The following is a 21035-nucleotide window of genomic DNA, read 5'->3' on the forward strand; positions in this document are numbered from 1 at the left end:
TCAACAATGTCATGAGGTAGTTATCACTGTAACTGCTTTATAGAAGTAACAAGGCTTAGAGACTATGTGTGGTGTAAGAGTAAGGTCCACAAACCAGATTCTTGAAGTTAGAACCCCAGCTATAAAATGTATTCCCTTTAACCGTGGGCAAATTGCTTAACCTCCCTGCTCAGTTTCCCCCATGAAAACTGGAGGTAATGATAATGAGCATGCTTGGGTAAAGCAGCTGGTACATAGTAAGTACCTATATGTGTATGACATTGGGGAAATTACTCAATAAGAATTTGTTCACACAACTAATGGTGGCAGAGTCAGGATGTCTTTCCAGGTTCTGGAGCTCATATCTTAACTAAAAATGTTCCAATTTATTACAACAATTAGATTGTAGTCTTTCTAATACATTTAGCTAAGAATTAGTATGTATTTTATTGGGTTTCACACAACTCTTTAAAATAGTATTAATTGTTCTCACTACCCATTGTTGATTGAATCTTTACGGCCTAGAACCAGATACTTGATACACAATGAAGACCTGGAAGTGTCCAGAATAGAAATGTCTGGAGCTCTGCTTGGTGGACATGAGCAGACAATTACTGACTCGTAGCCCCACAAGGGACTTGATCTTATGAGGAAAGATACATGGTAGGGATCCGACAATTGCCAATGAACTATTTGCTTCACAGAAGAAAAGAAGCTACAAAACTAAGAAAAATAGCCTTCCTCTCTCTGCTTTCACACCTCATTTTGACTATTTACACAAAGGTGAATATATGTCATTTCTGTCAATTCTGATGGTGATGTTCAGAGCAGCTGACATTTGTAGGATAATGCTGAATTTTTCTTTAAGCATAAAACAGGGGAAATGATATTAATGTTGCTCTAGCTCTGCTTTTGCTCCCCATACAAAAGCTGTGCCCAAAGGGTGTGTGTGTGTGTTTAGCATATTTCCTGGAGTTCTTTTTAAATTGATCTTTCTTGTTCAGAAATAGTTGGCAGTAAAACATTGGTGACATCAAGAGAAGTGAAAACTTTGTAACTGTTATCAGATAACGTTGACTGAATTTGTAAATCACATTATAGGGTAATGTTGGAACCCAAATATTCTTACACTCAAGTCTGTGTTTAATAGCAACAATGGCTGTGACTTGAAAGCTGACACTGTAACAGAGACAAGACAAACAAACATGGTGTGCCTGGCTGGACTGCCTTCTGTCCCAAGAAGCAAGCAACGTGAATATACCCTGCACTGACCTTGTGAACCATAGCTCAGAAGACTAAACTCCCTTCCCACATCTATTGAGTCATATATAAATGCCTCAGTCTTACTTGGAAGATTCTCGAAAATATAGCCTCAAACTATTTCATCTCATGAACTCTAATGTTTGAAGCCAACTGGACAACTTATGCCTTTCTAAACAAGATTTACATTTCTTTTAAGCCATTTAGCACATATTTATTGGGCACTGTTAGGGTATTGTGGTGGGTGATGGAACCATAATGCATTTGCCCTTGTAGAGTCTAGAAAAAAAAGAGTGACATTTGGTGCAAGAGTGTTGAGTTCTATGGAGAAGGACAGAACACTCTAGGAATATATATACAGCATAGGGAAGCAATCCGGTATGGTGTCAGGAAGGGTGCATGAGAAAATAACTTTTAGTTACAAGATGAATAAATTCTAGAGATCTAGTGTACAGCTTGGTGACTGTTATTAATAATAATGTATTGTACACTTGACCTTTGCTAAGAGAGTAGATCATAAATGTTCTTACTACGTATATATACGCACAAAGGTAAATATATAAACTAATGGACAGGTTAATTAACTTCCTTATAGGCATCATTTCACGATGTACACATACATATGTCAAAACATCACACTGCATAAATATCCTTAAAAATCCTTAAATAGATATGGTTTATATATTTGTCAATTAACATTTAGCAATGATTATTTGTCAGTCATACCTCAATAAGGCTGCAATAAGCAAACAAATAAAAAAGAATTGATATTCCCTATTCTAGAGCCAAGACTATGAATGGGTTTCCCATTCTGGTGCATCCTGTGGCTCTCTGTTTTCCTGCTTCATAACACCGCTGATCTTTCTTACCAAACACTGAGTAGGCTAATGTGCCTTGCCAATCTAAATGATCTACAGGTTTGTGTGACATTATTTAAAAATTCTCCATACATTTGAACTCTATATTTAGACAACGGGAAGTAAAGCGGTATTTTAGTACTGATCGTGTACATTTTTTTCTCCCTTCAATTCTAACAATTTCTCTGATGGGCTCATTGAGAGAAATGGATTTGTTTCTGGTCATTTACTCCCACTTTAAAGAATGGCCTTCTGTCTACATGGAAAAGTATTGGAAACCTTGTTTACCTGGAATTATTTTGACTCTGGACTACTATTCAAAGACTTCTTGAAAACAACATAAAGTAATAGCTTTTGTGCTGGGCCACCTGGAAGCCTTGACACTGGAAGAGCCCTGTGGATGCCGTAGCAACTGCAAGCTTTGTAGTCATAGTAACAGCCTTGTGCTCCAGAGGCAAAACCAATGAGCTTTAAGCATCACTACATTCTAGCTAAGCTTCTCTGACCTTATCAGGGAGCAACAAGATCTGTCTGTTCTTCCAAGTGCACGTGCCCCTCAGCAGGAAGGGAAAGCTGTGCATAATGTACCTGATTTAAATGTCATGTTTGGATTATTCAAGCACGTGAATCCTTACTCTCGTTTGATCAATCAAGTGGCAGGGTTTTTTAAAACTAGGTTGCTGATTTCAGTTATCCAGGAGCATTGTTACAAAAGCAGACTATACAACATCATGTTGTGAATGTTGTGGTTACTAAATATTTCGGGGGTGAAAATATGTAGGTTTCCCTTCAATGACACAGATTGGAAACCCCAGGAGACCTGGAAAATGATTTGCATCTGTTCTGTTGAATGTTTTCTCTCATGAAGGATGGTAATAAGGAACAATACTTCTTTCAAATTAATATGTCATGCTAAGGTTCCAGTAACAAGAAACCAGTCATAATCCAATCTATACTTGGCCGGCAATGTTTTTGAAAGGCTTATGAGTTCCCCTGAACACCACCTTCCTAAAACTGGGCTAATAAACTGTGACCCTCCACATCGCATGTTCAACTTTCTCTAGTTCAAAAGTCCTGGCTAGGCAATCCATTCATAAAAAGGACATAAGTAATTCCCCTTTAAGTTAAACTTTTCTAGCCATTTATGGGTGTATCGCCTATGCTTGCACAACCTCAATGCAAATGTGTGATAACAAATCAAATGAGTTTCCCAACTGCATTTATTTAACTCTTGTTGTTTACATGAACTACTTTATACTTCATAGCATGCTTCCTGTATTAAAAAAGACAGCTCAAATATTAAGCTTTTAATGCTCTTTGAATTATATATTTTTTTCAAGTCCATTTCTGGTTCATCCTGTTCTGCTGTTTATGTTCCAGGCCAGTATAAGACAAGAACTCCCTAAGGAAAATCATGCTTTATAAATCAGATTTAGTTAGATACATTTCCAATGCTTCTAATATGTCTCAACTCTCAAAATCACTCTTTATTTCATGTATACAAAGTATGTATATAAAATGCCTGTTATATATTATGTGAAATGCCTTTGAAAGTACAAAAATCAACAAGAAATGGTTCTTGCTCTCAAGAAGTTTGTAAACTAGGCTTGTTAGAGATAGATTGTCATTTTTGGTATTGTGCAGTCATCTAAAGCAATCAGTTAAAGCCACTAAACCTCATATCTTCACTTTTAATAAAACTCAAGGAGAACTGAAGTCTACCCCTCACTTTATGGGTTCAGATGTTTGTTCTGTTTTTATTTTGCTAACTCTATGAACTGAAGCAGATTTAAAAAAAAAATTCTTAAAGCAAACTATTGTGTTTTAGATATATTTTGTTGCAGGTATTTTGCAATCATGTATATGCCTTTGCTGAGAATTTATTTTTATCACTAGTTTATAAAATGGCATCTTAGATATTTGACTAGAATGGAAGGGTTTTTTTTTTTCTGTCAGAAGAATCATAGTTACTTCATTGCACCTTTGGTTGCTTTAGTCTGTACCAGATAAAGAAGGTGTTATTGGTGAATATCTTGGAACTGTCAAAAAATGGGCAACAAAGAGAAAATTTTAAATGAAAGTCAGATTTTGTGAACTAAGCTTAAAAAGAGTCCTTGTCCAAGATATTACCTCACACCTAAACTTCGGACTGATCGTATGAAAAGTAAAAGCCAAATGGACAACACTGAACTTACTGGAAAATGGTCTGATTTATCACTGTGTCCTTTTGACAATTTATAGTTATAAGCTTCATGTCATTTAATTTTATCCTCATTTGGCCATTGAAATCTTTGCTAATACTAGAGAAGCAAAAAATTTAAAGAAAGTCACTGAAATCACAGATATAATACAGCTAGAATGGATATTAGATTCATGTAGTCATGAAACCCCATTGCTTTGCAAATGAGGACATTAATGCCTGTCTAAGTTTCCCTCTAGTCTAAAATTTCAGGTTTGACTATTTCTTGACAACCCAACCAAACTAACTAATTGATGTCAGTGTTGACTTTCAGTCAAATAAGTCATCTGCCTTTAGGAGGATCATTTGATTCATGCCCTTTAATTTCTTCCTATTTTTCTTCAGTTCATTTCAGTTTCAGCTTCCTCCAACTCATCAACAAGTCACCATGGTTAAAGTTCATGAAGGGTTAATAGGAGAAAGCAATTAACTGGTATCCTCCAGGGTGAGATCATCTTAAATTGCACTGGTTAGGATTTATGTTAAATCTGGTAAAGAAATGATTATCAGTGATATCAGACTTTTGAAGAAATAGTTTGCTTTTTCTGAGTCTATTAATCTTGTGTTTAGGATTCTGTGTTTAAGATTTCCTTTGTTTCTTTTGTTTGGGATTTCCTTTGTCTCCATTATCTTGCAGTTAGTCTCTGTTGGCCTTCATATTTTCATTTATTTTCCTCACTTCCTTCTTCAGCTTTCTTCTACAAACTCATCTTTCTTCTTCTTACATCTGGTTTAATGGTAGCCATGCCGACAGATGCCATTCAACACTTGATGTCTGAATGTTAATATAAACTCATGGTCCTGCGTGACTATTCTGATTCTGTAGCAGAAATGTGGGTGAGAAAACACACATATGCACGCACACCACACACACACACACACACACACACACACATTAATGCAGTCTCTTAGGGATAAACAAATCTGCTCCATAGACAAGCTATGGTTTAAAAAAAAATGTCCCCATGTCCCTTTGCCAGCACCTTACCTTTGGTAAGAGTGCCTCTCCTGAACTTGGTGAACACATGGGCATTGTCTCTTTGTTATTCCTTTGGCAACTTGATGGAGCAGTTTCCTCACCCACAATGACCTGTGTCCTCAGGCTTTCCTCCTCCTTCTCCCCTTTGAAAACTTACTTCCTCTGGATATTATGCTTTCAAGATCCTTGTCTCTCAGGCTAGAGACAATCTTCTAAATTATTTGTCTGAAGATGTTAATGGATGATAATGGCTTAATGTGTATCTTAAAAGGACTCTTCAGGGCTCTAACCTAAATGAGCTGGATTCTAGCACTATGGTGTGCTGGCTGGGAATATTTGCAGCATTCATACTTTGCTCTGCATGCCCTTTAATTCATTTAGTGGACAGTCGTCCATCAACTGTGAACCAGCTGTGTTTATCCAGCTTAGATGCTTATATATTCCTGTACCTCAATAGAAAAACTAACAATAAAAACTTGCAACTATCAAGGGTCTATTATGACCCTGAATTAGTTTGTTTGGACTGCTACAGAAAATACCACACACTGGGTGGCTTAAGCAACAGAAATGTATTTTCTCACAGTTTTGGAGAATAGAAGTCCCAAGATCAAGGGGCCTACAGGGTTGGTTTCTTCTGAGGCCTCTCTCCTTTTCTTGCACATGGCCATCTTCTTGCTGTGCCCTCACATGGTCTTTCCTCTGGGCACACCCATGTCTGTGTCCTAATCTTCTCTTCTTATAGGAGCACCAGTCATGTTGATTTGAGCCTCCCCATATGTTTTACCTTAGTTACCTCTTTAGAGGCCCTGTCTCCAGTACAGTCACATTCTGAGTCAGGGGGGTTAGGCCTTCAACAGTTGAATTTGGGGAGGCTACAATGCTACACATAGTAGAGTTTCGTGTTACATTAAACAATCTGCATGTGTTATCTTTCACCATTAAACAGGATCAAGGGCAGCCCCGGTGGCACAGTGGTTTGGCGCCGCCTGCAGCCTGGGGTGTGATCCTGAGTCCCACATCGGGCTCCCTGCATGGAGCCTGCTTCTCCCTCTGTCTGTGTCTCTGCCTCTCTCTCTGTGTCTATGAATAAATAAATAAATAACCTTTAAAAAAAATAAAATAAACAGGATCGAGAGAGGTTCATTTTATTGTTAAAATTTTTTCTGCTGAAAAATTGAGGGTCCAGAGGGATAAGTAACTTATGCAAGGTCATGTAACTACTAGGAAGTGGAACTGGAAATTGAATTGAGCCTTACAGTCCCAAAGCCTATACTTTTCTGCTATATCACTCTGCCTTCAGCTAAGAGTTACAGCCAGTCAGCCTGCTCCAAGACACAATTATTATTCTTCCTGGAATTTTTTACTCCATGGGATACAGACTTCACCAATGTGTAGGCAAAAATTCTCCTAAAGAACATGTGTTAAAAACACAGAAAAATGGACTATTTTCCTACTATAGTCAGATTCTGTAAATTGGTGAACATTAAAGAGGATTTGACTTTTTTCAGTAACAGGGAAGTCTTGTAATTTTAGTTTTTTACCAGCCACAGTGATGTTTTAAAAAATATCTATAGAAAAATTTTAAATCAACCAGAGGGTATTAATTAGCATGTATTCGTCTAGTTTCTAGCCCACCAAGGAGTGCAAGGAGAAGTAACTTAGGACTTTCAATATTTTATGAGAGAAATAGTCCACAAAAATCCTTAAGTTTTTCTGAATTCAAAAATATTTTCAAAGGAAAGAGCCAGCTGAACATAAAAAGTCCAGTCTTTTTCTTTGGTATTCTTCTTTTCTATCACTAGAAATGTAAACAAGATGCCTCCTTACTCATTCATATTCTTTATTTTACTTTTTTTTTTTTTTTGCTGCAACATACTGAAATGGTAAGAGATAGTCTGTGACAAGTTAGTTCTTTTATTTTATTTATTTATGTTTTAGCTGCACAGGTTTGTTTACATGAAAAAAAGTCCATAACTCTAATCAGATGATGAAATGATGATGGTATTCCTAAAGAAAGTAATAGGAAAGCAAAATTCTTTTTTTTTAATTTTTTTTTTTAATTTTTATTTATTTATGATAGTCACAGAGAGAGAGAGAGAGAGGCAGAGACACAGGCGGAGGGAGAAGCAGGCTCCATGCACCGGGAGCCCGATGTGGGATTCGATCCCGGGTCTCCAGGATCGCGCCCTGGGCCAAAGGCAGGCGCCAAACCGCTGCGCCACCCAGGGATCCCGGAAAGCAAAATTCTTTTATATGAGTTTTCAGTTAAGAATTGTTGTTTCGGCCTTCTAAGGAAAGCAGAGGAAAGTGATGAAGAAGAAAATAATGAAAAATTAGGATTCAAATCTTACTGTGCAAACTTGAAGATGGGAAATTGTTGAAATTGTGGTAAAATTCTTTCTTCAGAGTCCTATCCTTAGCATGAAAAAATAAGAGAAATGTAATTTCCTGCCTATAGGAAATTACACTTGCAAATGTTTCTTTCTTGTGGTATAGTCATTGCACTGGAATAAATGCCCTGCTACTGAGTGATGATGAAAATATAATTCAGCAGTAGAGGAAAAGAAAGGAATTGGGTCCCTCAGATCTGATAATTAAACAATTAGTAATTTTGCTGAAGGTCAAATGTGCAATTCCATAAAATCCCCCATAGAGATATAGCAGCACTGCCATCATCTGCATGTCTATAGAGGGTTAAATCTATAGATTCTATTTTATGTGGGTTAGATGGGCTCCCTCTAGGTCATGGCCATTGACCTTACTTATAAACTCAGTTACACATCTTGCTCTTGGATACTCAAGATCCACAAATGACTAATGAAATAGTGTATAATTGATGGCAAATCTAATTTAATTCAAAGAAATAGCAAAATAGTTAAGCAATTGTTACCAGCACCAGCACATATGTTACCATATGTAAAGAACAGCTTGTATGCCAGAACTATGGCTTGGCAATGATCCCACACCTCTAGAAGGTGGTTGAGAGGATTTGGGATTAGTCGTTTCTGGACAAGAAAATTAACTTTCTGTCTTATAGTCCAGAAATTTAATTGCCAGCTAACCTGAAGGAGATTAAATCCAAAGGAGATCATTTTATGAATCAAACTTAAGCTGATTGCAAATCAAACAAGTTGATTTGCAACCATTAGCATCTCTCATGATACCTAGCGCAGTGCCAGAGATGTGAGACACACCACAAGTATTTACAAATCACAGCGTCCATCTAATAGATAGTTGATAACCAAGACTACAATTTACTAGTTTACCTTAAGCAATAACACTTAACCTGTTTGGGGGTCATGAATTCCTTTGGGAATCTCTTCTTTATTGTGTTGACACACAATGTTACATTAGTTGCAGATGTATAAGGTGTTGTGAGTCAACAACTATGTACACTATGCTACACACACCACAGGTATAGCTCCCATCTGTCTCCATATGAGGCTATTACAATATCACTGACTGGATTCCCTGTGGTGTACCTTTCATCACTGTGACTCACTCCTTTTGTAGCTGGAAGCCTCTACCTCCCACTCCTCTTCATCCATATTGCCCATCCTCCCACCTGCCTCTTTTCTGGCAACCACAATACAATTTTACTCATGTGTGGAATTTAAAAAAACAAAACAAACGAAGTAGAAACTGACTCATACATACAAGGGATCTTTTGATGCCAGAAAGCTTTCTTTCCAGAAAACATAAAACACACACATCCAATATTCTGTAGAGAATATTAAAGTGTTTAAAGGATCTTTAGAGACCATCCATGGATACCAGTTTAAGAAGCTCTGATGGAATTTCCAGTGCTCAGTGTATTTGTGTCATTCCTTGAGGTATTGATACTTCAAGGAAAAGAAACAGGGAGAAAACTGTTTGATGTGGCTATCACCAGAGAATTGAAAAATAAATGTTAGGTTATGTCATCTAAAGTATGGAAGAATCAGTTGTTCTGCTCACTGAAAAAGGTTGTATGTTGAGACTAAGCAACCTTGAAGCCCTTTGCTAAGGGCATCAGTAACAGGCGTCAAGTCCAAAGTCAAATGCCCACAAAGGCAAAGAGGACATCCTGTTTTCTCTGCTCTAAGTGGTTCAGTTCTGTATATTTAGAATATAAATCCTTTAAGACTGTATCACACCTTTATGTCATGGCTTATTGTTGTCAAATTTTTAAGATAAGCCCACTCATATTCACTCACATAAGGGCAAAATATTCATTCAACAAGTCATTTTTTTCAGTAGGCACAGAAATATAGTGATGAACAGACATACACTGTTCATGATTTTATGGAGTTTACAAACTGGTGGACTCACCAAACATGGGCAAAGCCAATTTTTTTTAGAGCCATTAACTTTTTTTTATCTAAATAGACAAAAACAAAACAAAATGCAGCTGAGTCTCCTCACAATAAGGAAAATACTCCCAAATTTAAATGAATAACTGAACTAAACTCCTACTACAAATAATGCATTGTCTACAGAGAAAGAATAAGATTGGTCCTTGGTCTTAATTAATTTATAATTTCATCGCGAAGATATTGTAGCTGTTAAAAGTCAGGGAGATCTGGTTTTCAAATTTTAATTTTGAAAAGCTTTGCCTATTTTTTTCCCTTGGACAAGCTCCTTATCCTCTTTGATGCTCAATTTCTTCATCTGAAAATAGGGAAAACAATAGCTATATCACAGTATTGTTACAAAATTTAAAGAGGTAAAGTTTTAAAGAAACTCGACCCTAGGGCACCTGGGTGGCTCAATGGTTGAGCTTCTGCCTTTGGTTCAGGTCGTGATTCCTGGGGTCCTGGGATCAAGTTCTGCATCAGGCTCCCCACATGGAGCCTGCTTCTCCTCTGCCTGTGTCTCTGCCTCTGTTGTCTCTCTGAATAAATAAATACAATTTAAAAAAAGAAACTTGACACTTAAGTGTTTAACAATAGGTCTCGCGATTTCTAAAACAGATATAATAAATTCTATACAAATAATGTCACACATTGCCGACAATGATAAAACATCAAATGATTAGTACATGTAATAGCAGATTCTGTTAAGAAAGATCAGCATGGATTGGGCTAGTCAGAAGCTTCAGGAGAAGATGAGACCTGAGCTCCATCTTAAAGTCTGAGTAGGTTCTGGTACAGGGGATAGTAGATCAGAGAAGATGGGAAAATGCACTAAGTAGTCAGTAGGGAGATTGAATGTACATGTTTTATTGGGTGGCAGTGAGTAGATTAATCTGGATTATTTAGAGGATTCATGTAAGGTAACAGTATAAGAGAATTTTGGAAAAGTAGAGTTATGAAAAATTGGGGAATGTCTTGAATCTTCATGAACAAGCAAGAAATGGAAAAACATTTCAGACATATCTTAGAAAGATTCATCACATCACTGTGGTAGAGGAAGTAAATTTTATTTGCACAGAGGGCTTTAGAAAATGGAGAGGTAGGTAAGACTGTCAATTGAGGTTATTAGAAAAAATAAGTTGACACTGACACAATCTGATGGATTAAGGCAGTTAGAATGGAATAGAATAAACCAAGGCTAGAAACATGAAAAAAAAAAAAAAAAAGGATTGATGGTGCTTATCAGTTGATTGGAAACAGAAATGACCTGAAGATGATGGATTCAGCAACTATGTATTGAAGACATAGTAGTCGGGGGATCCCTGGGTGGCGCAGCGGTTTGGCGCCTGCCTTTGGCCCAGGGCGCGATCCTGGAGACCTGGGATCCAGTCCCACGTCGGGCTCCCGGTGCATGGAGCCTGCTTCTCCCTCTGCCTATGTCTCTGCCTCTCTCTCTCTCTCTCTCTCTCTCTCTCTCTGTGTGTGTGTGACTATCATAAATAAATAAAAATTAAAAAAAATTTAAGACATGGTAGTGAACCTGCATGTCTTAGAGAAATGAGGGCACTACATACTGTATAAAGTAGGTTTCTTCTGGCAGGCAGAAGTAGGAAGATCATTTTAACTATGAACAATTTACTTCTTGTAGGTAGGAACCATGTTGCACTCATCTTGGACTCCTCAACACTTAGTACAGTATCAGGAGTATGAATGATTTAAAACACACATGAGGAACATCTTGGACTCCTCAACACTTAGTACAGTATCAGGAGTATGAATGATTTAAAACACACATGAGGAACATCTTGGACTCCTCAACACTTAGTACAGTATCAGGAGTATGAATGATTTAAAACACACATGAGGAACAGTATGAATGATTTAAAACACACATGAGGAACAGGTGAATGTTATGGTTCACCTTGAACTTGAGTAGTATAGGTGTACAACTGGAATTCAAATCTAAATCTGAGCTGGAAATAGCCTGGTTAGAGTATGAGATGAGATACATTATGAGGGACAGAGGAGGATGGTAGGTATGACCCATGGTTTGGGACTAACAGATGCCCATCTTTCCCTTTAGCTCACCATGATCCATGCAGTAAACCAGCTTCCAATTGTCAGCATCCGCAACTCTTTGCTTGAAGACTTTCACTGCCCACCAGAGCTCCTTTGACCTACATTGTGAAGCAAATAAGAAAAGCTGAAGAATTATCACCCTTGGGAATAGCCCTCAATGTCAGAAAGGAGCTGATGGATAAATACCCCAGGTCCTTTGTGTGGGATAATTCTGTGGTGTATGTTCTATACTTTCTCCCAGAGTTCCCTAGTAAAATCCAGTTGCCCACAGCGGTTATTGACTTGATGGCTCACCGTTTTTGGCTTCCTCCTCCTCCTCCTCTACTACTTCCCATCAGTTTCATCTCCTGATAATTCCTCACAATATTTTGTTTTCAGGGTCTGCCTCCGGGACCTTTCATTCTGTCAGTGAGAATGACAGAAGATCAGCAAGAGAAGTAAATGAGGTGAACCTGATTTTGATGGGGAGCACCAGTGGTTCAGGCATGCCAGGAGAACATAATGGATAGTGATGCTATGTATGGGTAAGACAGCCCAGCCCAGACCAAGGTCCTATGGAGAAAGGAAGGCTGAGTATGCTCTGGCTCCCAATAGTCAAGCTGAGGCTAGAATTTAGGGTGTCAATTCCAAGGAGAGATAACAGGCCATATGGGGAATTCAATCAGATGAACTAGGTTGGTAGTCAAAAAAAAAATGTATCAAAAAGCAAAAGTGAAAGATGTGGAAATAAACTGAATTCAAACCAGGATTTATATGGCTAAATCCTAAAAACTGCCCAAGTGAGTGGATAGTCCTAGGATGCAGCTGAAAGGAGAGATTTGACTAGGTGACGGATGGAGAGTTAAACAGTTGAAGGCTCTGTTTGCTTAGCTCCGTCATTAGAGGTCATTGCCATCTGCATACTTTGGCCACATATTGTCTGTCTGCAAGTAGGCAGGCCTCTGCAATGAGCTGCATCCTTTATCATTCTTTTAATATTTGCTCTCTTCTCTCTTCTCTCTCAAGATAGTACTTTTGAAATCTTCCCAACACAGGCTCACTGTTTGTCCTCCCAGGTTTCTGTGCTCTTCAGGGTAGGATGACCCTGGCAGGCAAGAGGCTCAGGTCACAGCTGGCAGATTCATTGACTTGGCAATTAGTCTGCCTGGTGCCCTCCACCGTGGCTCCTTTCCATCTCCTTGAGCTCAGTGTCAGTTTGCTGTTCACCAGCCTGAGCCAGGCTCTAGTACACACCTCCTGCCTGAAGCCCTGCCTTTTGCCATTTGCCTCTCTTGAGCCAGTTGATCAGTCTTTGCCACTGCATCTACCCCATGGCTACCTTATATCCTTTCACCTCTAGGATATCTTTTTTTTTATATCTTGGGGAGCAGAGACTGCATGTTTGTCCACTTTGGAGGCTACTATGCCACACCTTTCTCCTGGATAGCATCCAAGAAGATAGGCATTTGAAAGCATCACCAGGATTTTTGCCATTTGCAAAAATTAGATGGCTGCTGCCACTGTTGCTGCTGATGCCACACCAGCCTCAATTGTCCGCCTCCTCACTGTGTGATCCAGGTTCTTGGCCTCTTGCTGATATTTCCAGCATTATAGAGAAACAACGACTGGAGGGAGAAACAGACTAATGTCATCTTGCAAATGAAGCTGCTTGTTTTTCAAATGTCAAGGCCTTGCCTCTTCATATTTCACACTTCTGCAAAATATTTTGCACCCAAGTACACTGGGAAATGGTAAAGGCTCTTAATTCCATCCCAGGGCATGTGAAGTTTGCTGGATGCAGTGATTCTAAAGAGCCTTGGACAGTTCCCTGTTGGTTATAGTAACTGTCAAAGCTATTATAAACCCTCTTAGGAAATAATGTTGTTGGAAGGGAATTAAATTTGAAGTTTCAGTACTCCTGGTTCGTTAGCAAACCAGCAGACACAACCATACAGCATGTAGTACAACATGCTAATGAGATCTCAGTGTGTTACATCAATCCACTGAAAGACCATTTAACAACATCTGTCAGAGTGTTGACTGTCCAGCTAAATTTAGAATGATTTTAGAGGCATCTTTCTGCCCGCAGAACTTACAGTGAAAAAGAAAATGCTGGCTGCAAAATACTCAGCTGGGAAGGCTTGATATAGCATACAGTCTTGTTCTATTCCTTTTTATTTTATTTTTTAAAAGATTTTATTTATTTACTCATGAAAGACACAGAGATAGAGAGGTAGAGACAGACAGAGGAAGAAGCAGGCTCCATGCAGGGAGCCTGATGCAGGACTCGATCCTGGGACTCCAGGATCATGCCCTGGGCCAAAGGCAGATGCTTAACCGCCAAACCATCCAAGCATCCCATTGTTCTATTCCTTTTTAGATGAGATCACTTCTGATGATGAAAAAAGGTAAGAAAAAATCCAGCCAAGGAAGTAACCATATAGTTACTGTTAGATAAATATTCTAGTTCATGTTAGATGTGCACATGTGTGTGCCAAATTATTGATAGTGTATAATATAATTCTGCTTACCAATGTTATTCTCTTACGACACCATTGGCTTGTGCCTAAAAAATCTAATGTAAATCAGGTTAACCCATTAAATTCTTATTTAAAATGGGATAAATACTGGTACCCTTTCTCTGCTTCTTACTACAAGATCACATATCATCTAACTATAGTCAGAAGAAATTGTGTGGATGGGTGGGAAGCAGGAAGAAGGATATCCTGTATATCTTAAAATCCAAACAAAACAAAATCCTTGAAATTGAAAATATACTTGAACTCCTAACAAAGCCAATACTGTACAACGCTGATGGGCACCCTCTTGTGTTTATTCATTGTGTAATACATATGCACATACAGTCACACACAGCTACTGAATATTTGATGCTTATTTTTTAAAAATGTTACGAGTGCACTCTATTTGTACTTTCAGAGGGAGATTATAACATTCAAATCAATGTTCAAGTCAGGTATAGAAAGTAAGATATCAGTTTTCAATTGAGAGTCCTTAACAGAATTTAGCTAACCATAAACTCAACTTTTTAATTTGTATTTGTTTTCTTAAAAGTATAAAGATAGGACATAGAAGGTGAAAGACAAAAAAACTCATAGGTAAAGAAAATCTTTCAAAGGGAAGCCCCTGCAATGTGAAATCTAAAATGAATATTTGGTGATAAGGGCCTCACGGTGGAGCCAAGTCTGGACAGAACAGCAACGCTACTGAATTTCTGTTTTCTTAAAACCAGTTGGTGTATAAGAGGAAGACTTTTATCTCAGTACTTAATAACTCATAATGTTTTTACTTAATGAGCATTTACCTTGTGCTAGATTCCATGCCAAACTATGAATACCCATCATTTCATTTCATCCTTACAATAGCTGTTAAAGAATTATAATTACCCTCATTGTACAAAGGAAGAAACCAAATCTGAGCTTGGATAAGTAACATACCTAAGATAACCAAACTAATAAGAAGTGGAACGATCCTGAATTCTCACTGTACTGTTCATGCCCTGCCCTCTGCTAGTTTGGGATTCTTTTGTTTGCTATGCAGGAGAAGCTGGTCTGTATAGGTCAGCATTTTTCAATAGAAGTATAGTATCAACCATATATATATGATTCAAATTTTTTGTTAGCCACAATAAAAAAGGGAAAAATAGGTAAAGACTAATTTTAAATAATCCAATATATCTAATCTCATCCATACAATAGCTCAATGTGGCTAGTAGCTACCACATTGGAGAGCACAGTTCCCAACTACCTAATTTTCAAATCACCAGATCTGTCAGATGACTCATGGTAAATGGCTGTCAAAAGAAAGTGATGATTATTCCAAAATATTTTTATCAATGGGTCTACAGGAAATCCGACCAATAAGTAAGTATACAAAATTTTGAATCTTCTGGAAGCAACAAGAAGAAACAGACAAATAGGAGATGTCAGTGACAAAAAAGAGAAGGAAGAAGAGGAAGAAAGAAAAGGAAGAAACCCATTAGAATGGTTATAATAAGAGCTAAAGTTTATTTGAACACATGGACACTCAACCAAGGCTTCATGACTCAGCTGCAGAAAAGATCGTTTCTGAGTAAGCAGAGAAGCAGAGACAACTCTAAGTATATGTAAATACACTTGATTGAAACAAAGTAAAAGGGAGTCTGTGGTTTTACTCCAGTGTTATGACTAACATAGTTGGGCCTTGTGTTGAGTTTTTAATGAAGCTTGGCTAAAAATACGGCTGCTGATTTCATCAGCTGTTGTTAGGCTAGTAGGACCTGATATTCTGTAAGGAAGGATGGAACCTACAGGAGGAGCTAATAAGTGATCAGAGTCCATGAGCACAAGGACGCAGAGGGCGACTGGCCAAAGGTAACATGTCTGCAATTTCCACATGGGTCACAGAGGCTCACAAATCCCATATTTCGCCTTTCTCTGCCTACCAACTGCACCTTCAAGTTTGGCCAGGAAGAACTATCATCTTGTCATACTACAGCAGTTCTCCTTTTTCAGATAGGAATGAGACTTCCCTGACCTCCTGAACTTTGAGGGGAGGACCATGCATTATTTAGGGTTGTATCTCATGTGCCTTACATGACCAGGAACAACAAATATTTTGTTGAATGGTGCTACTGGTCATTCTCATGTACTGGGCTTTGGGGGCTTGGTTGACCTCAAATTTCCATTGTATCCTTCAAATAATGTGAAGAGGTCTCAGAGAGATGCCTCCAGCCCCTAGATCCATTTCTTCTGAACTGTGAGAACCTGAATTAGTTACTGCCTCTGTTTTCTCATCAAGATTCATTCCTAGCACATAGTAGACACTCTTTATTTGTTGAACCAATGAATGAATGGCCCTGTTTCATAGCAGGTACCAAAGCACAGGTTTCGTTGCTTAGGTTGAATCCTTTGATCGTGGACCCACATGTTAAGAATGGCTGCTCGGGAATTTAGGAAGATCAAAGAGAATGGGAGGACAGGTATCAGAAGGACCTCAGGAAACTAGATTCTTCCCCTCCCCTCCCCACCGCCCACATACATATGGTTTAGATCAGACAGTTATAAAACAAAGACCCAAGAGTGAGATCTCAGAGATTTGAATTAAAGGAAAAACTGTAGGAGGGATGACAAGCTACAAGTCATTTTAATAACAAAGACACAGAAACTCAGATTTTGCACAAGGGAGCTCCAGGATTGAGAAGGTGGCTTGTCTTGTGACCAGGTGTGTTATTAGGATGAGCACCTAGAAAAAAAAGTTAACATCAGGACTGGGGATCCTGAAGGATTCCATCCACAAATGAGGGGCTACTGTCCCTTGTGCTACTATTTTAAGTGATGGGTTCCAGACCCAGAAGGATCTATAAATTAGAGCTATGGGTTCTGGAGATATCACAAGTTCTGGTTGCAATATTCATGCCCTGCCCCCACTCTTTTTTATAAGACTGTGCTCAGCTAGAGATTACAAGAACAAGTTCTTTTCTGGAAATCACAGGGGAGAGAAACTATCAATATCTGCTTCCCTGTCTTCAACCTTCCAGGCTTAAGAAGATTCAGGGCCCCCCCACAAGTGAGTCAGAGTTTCTCAGAGTTTGTGGGCTTGTTTTCCATTGTGGCTTACTGAGGAGATTTTTAAAAACTGTTTATAACTTCTTTCTCAAAGCAAGCTTGACACCACCTCTAGTTCCATGAGAAATAAACTCAACTATCATTAATAACTTTCCCAGGTTTAAAGGTAAGGTTTTATGATTTTTAAAAATTTCACACTAATAACTGTTTCAGGGAATGCAAAAAAAAACAAAACAAAACAAAACAAAACAAAAAAACTGAAGACATAGTCCTTGCCTTCAACTTAATAAGTCAAAAGCTGTTTTTGCAGCAGCTGCTGTGTGCCAGGCACTCTGGTCTCCAATGGTGCACAATGTGGATGGATTAGACGGATGCCATAAAAAGAGTACATGGTTATGTAGGGAAATAGACAAACCACTGCAAGGAGGGTGAGTGCTACTATGGAAACCACAGGGTCTAATGGGAGCATATAGTTTGGGGGCCTAACCTGAACTGGAGACAGAAAGTGTAGCTGGGAAAGGCTTTCTTGAGCAGGTGATGTTTAAATTCAGGAAACTTAGTTCATTTGAAGAAGCCAAGTGATGGCACCTCAAGCCAAATTTACTCTCCTGGGAGGACTACTGTGAGGGACTAAATTGTGTGGAAAAGGGGAGGCTGGAGGAGGTAAGAACTAGAGGAATCAGGAAGGAAGGTTGGGACTTAAGTTTGTTTTGAATAGAGATAAACAGGGTTGAGTTTTTTCAGGAAAAAAACAACATGATCTAAGACACAGCATACTGTGTCTCATACTACCTGTGAAATAATGAAGCTCTGGTTTTCGTTTGTTTTTACAATCCAGTGTGGAGCTCATATGTATTATAAATTTTAGCAAATTTGACTTAACTATTTCTTGAGCACATGTGGTGTATCTAGATTGGGATTAGTACTGTTTGCCACATGGTCATTCTTTGAATGCAAAGAACAGCTTATATTTTATTTATTTATTCATGAGAGACACAGAGAGAGAGAGAGAGAGAGACAGGCAGAGAGACGGGCAGAGAGAGGAGCAGGCTCCATGCAGGGAGCCCGATGCGGGACTCGATCCCAGGTCTCCAGGATCACGCCCTGGGCCAAAGGCAGGCGCTCAACCGTTGAGCCACCCTGGCATCCCAGACTCTCCCTCTCAATGGAAGGAGTAGAAAAGATTCCCTAGTTGTCTTTAACCAGTCCCCCAGACCTAGCTTTAAATCGCAGCCCTACCATTTGCTAGCTGAGAGCAGCATACTAAACCTCTAAACTAAATGGAACCTGTTTTTCCATTTACAAAATGGAGATGACAAAATCATTGCTAGGAGGTTATTGTGATGAATTAAATAATGTAATAATTAAATAATGCCATTTCGGTCTCTGAATTCCTACCACCTTTCTATATTAAGTGTGGCACAAAGTTTTCCCTCCAGCTCACCGAGCTTATTCAAGAAAGGAAGCTTTGTTTGTTACTATGGGGTAACAATAAGCATTAGGGGGGCAAATAAACATCCAGAGCATGATGGGATGCAGGAAACCTTGGGTCCATATAATTCGCTTCTCCATTGCCAAACTCTCCTTTTCCTGGTCCACTTCAAACTTCTCATTCCTCGACTTCAGTTAGTGGAATAGTCTTGGGTAATAGACTTAAAGCAATAATTCTCCATCCCTTCCCACAATACAAACCTCAGTCAGCTTGGCCCTGTACTAGTCATAAAATACTTTCTTTTTTTTTCCTTACTTACGCACTTCGTCATAGACACTCTGCTTCGGTCAGTTCTCAAGTAGGAACTTGGGTTTATAGAGTCGGTGTTGTCCAAGGATGCCCCACAATTCCAGGAATTGCCTTTTTTCTTCTCCACACAATCCAGCTTTATCTAAAAATGGAGGGCGCTGGTTGTTAAAAACCCAGGCCCTGTCACCAGACCACCTGGATTCATGATTCCAGCTCCGCCATTGATCAGCTCTGTGTTCTTGTGCAGATGACCAAAACCCCATGCCTGTTTCCCTATGGGGGTAAGGCAAATATCTACTTATACTGTTGTTGTGGGAATTAACTGGTTGATATGCATAAAGTGTTTTAAAGGGTCCTTGGGTAAGTGCTCAATAAGGGTTTGTGTTTTATCCTAAAGCACACCTGAAAAAAATATAGGTATCAAACCTATAACTTTAGATTTTATTGCTTGGGCTAAATAAAATCAGTGGGCCTACCAAAAAGTATATTACGTAAGCTAGCCGAGGTAATAGACTGATAAGGCACAAATCACAAGAGTGATTGTAAATGACTTAATTTTATGACTTAAATTTAGGAAAATGACTTGAATTTAGGAAACACTTCCCTCGTTCGAAAAGAACTAGAAACGGACCCAGGAAATGGACCCGCTCTTCCTTTATGCATTTGTGAGTCACCCATAGAGAATGCTCTTCACTCCGACACAAGGCATCTGGGTCTTTTTGTCAGGGGTCTCTGCAACCAGTCCTGTGTACAGATTTCTTGCTCCAGTTTTTGGCAATGAGGCAATTCCCCTGAATTAGAACATGATTAGTCTAAGAACTGGACATATGTGAACTCCAAATAAGTCCCACATTGCTGTTAATCACATTCAAGTAATAATACGATATGGACAAGGAGCCGGATGACTCAGTTTCTAATTGTTCTAGCCTTGTTTTAGCTGTGGAACCTCAGGCGAATGACTTTTCCAGCTTTGCATTTTCCTTAACTGAGGCTCCAACATCAGCTCTTTTTCCTTGTGGGGACGTTCCATCGAATAACATGCTATGGGAAACCTTTTGGCAAACACCTGAAAGAGCTATGTACACAGATATAAATACTGAGCATGAGATTAGGCTGTGAAAAAGAGTTGCTAATGACACTTTTAGGGGAAATAGACAAGATTCAAGATTCTTAAAAGGGATCATAGCATGGGACTCTAGCATGGAGACCGGGGAGCCAGACTGTGGGGCTCTAAGCTACGCCCCTGACTGCCTGAGTGAACCGTGTGCCTCCAGGTCCTCATCTGTAAAATGGGGCTAATAATAGAGCCTGCTCTGCAGGCAGTTTATGAATAATTGATGTGTTAACTAACACTTACAGGGAGCCTGGGACAATGGCTTATTCTTAGTATATGTTCAATAAGTTAACTATGAGTATCAAACTGCTATATTTAATAAGACACTGCTGGTGAGAATTCTGATCATTTAGGTGAGGTAATTTTTGTTGAAATAGAGTCTGGATTCTTTCTTGCTGTGCACTTTCAATGAGAAGATAGCCTGTAAATGAATTGAAGGTAAAGATTTTAAAGGACACGTTGTATTTAATGGATATTTATTTGTATTTAATGTGTATGATTTATCCTAGCAGGTATTATTTTTTAAATGCTTAGACTTAGTTTTATAACATCTGGTGGTTACATTTTTTCCCAAGGCCAGTGGAAGTAGAGAATAAGGATCGAGATATGGAGTCTGGAATTGGGCTGCCTGGGCTTGAATCCTCATTTCATTACTTGCTAAGTGTATTGACTCCTGCGGACAGATCATTTAAACTCCCCAAACATCAGTAGCCTCAGGTAAAAATTGGAAATAATAAGTGCTTATCTCATGGAGTTATTGAGAGATTTATAGGCGGGAAGAGCTGAGAGCATTAAGCAACTGTTTGTTGCTGTTATTATTGGATCAATTTGCACTGGAATCTATGGAGCCATCTTTCCAGTCACTCACGTGGTGGAATTAGATATAGGGTTCAAATGTGCAGACGAAAGC

At 38.8% G+C, this 21035-nt stretch overlaps 1 long non-coding RNA gene across 2 annotated transcripts in view; it reads right to left on the minus strand.

Moving 5' to 3' along the window:
- LOC140598691 (uncharacterized) overlaps window positions 1-21035 on the minus strand; it is a 152043-nt gene that overhangs the window by 46467 nt on the left and 84541 nt on the right. For both annotated transcript variants that reach the window (XR_012001306.1, XR_012001309.1), the window contains one exon: window positions 11737-11825. This is a non-coding gene — a long non-coding RNA (uncharacterized lncRNA). The remainder of the gene's footprint in view (window positions 1-11736; window positions 11826-21035) is intronic.

Source organism: Vulpes vulpes, chromosome 4, assembly GCF_048418805.1.
Source record: "Vulpes vulpes isolate BD-2025 chromosome 4, VulVul3, whole genome shotgun sequence".
Lineage (NCBI taxonomy): Eukaryota > Metazoa > Chordata > Mammalia > Carnivora > Canidae > Vulpes > Vulpes vulpes.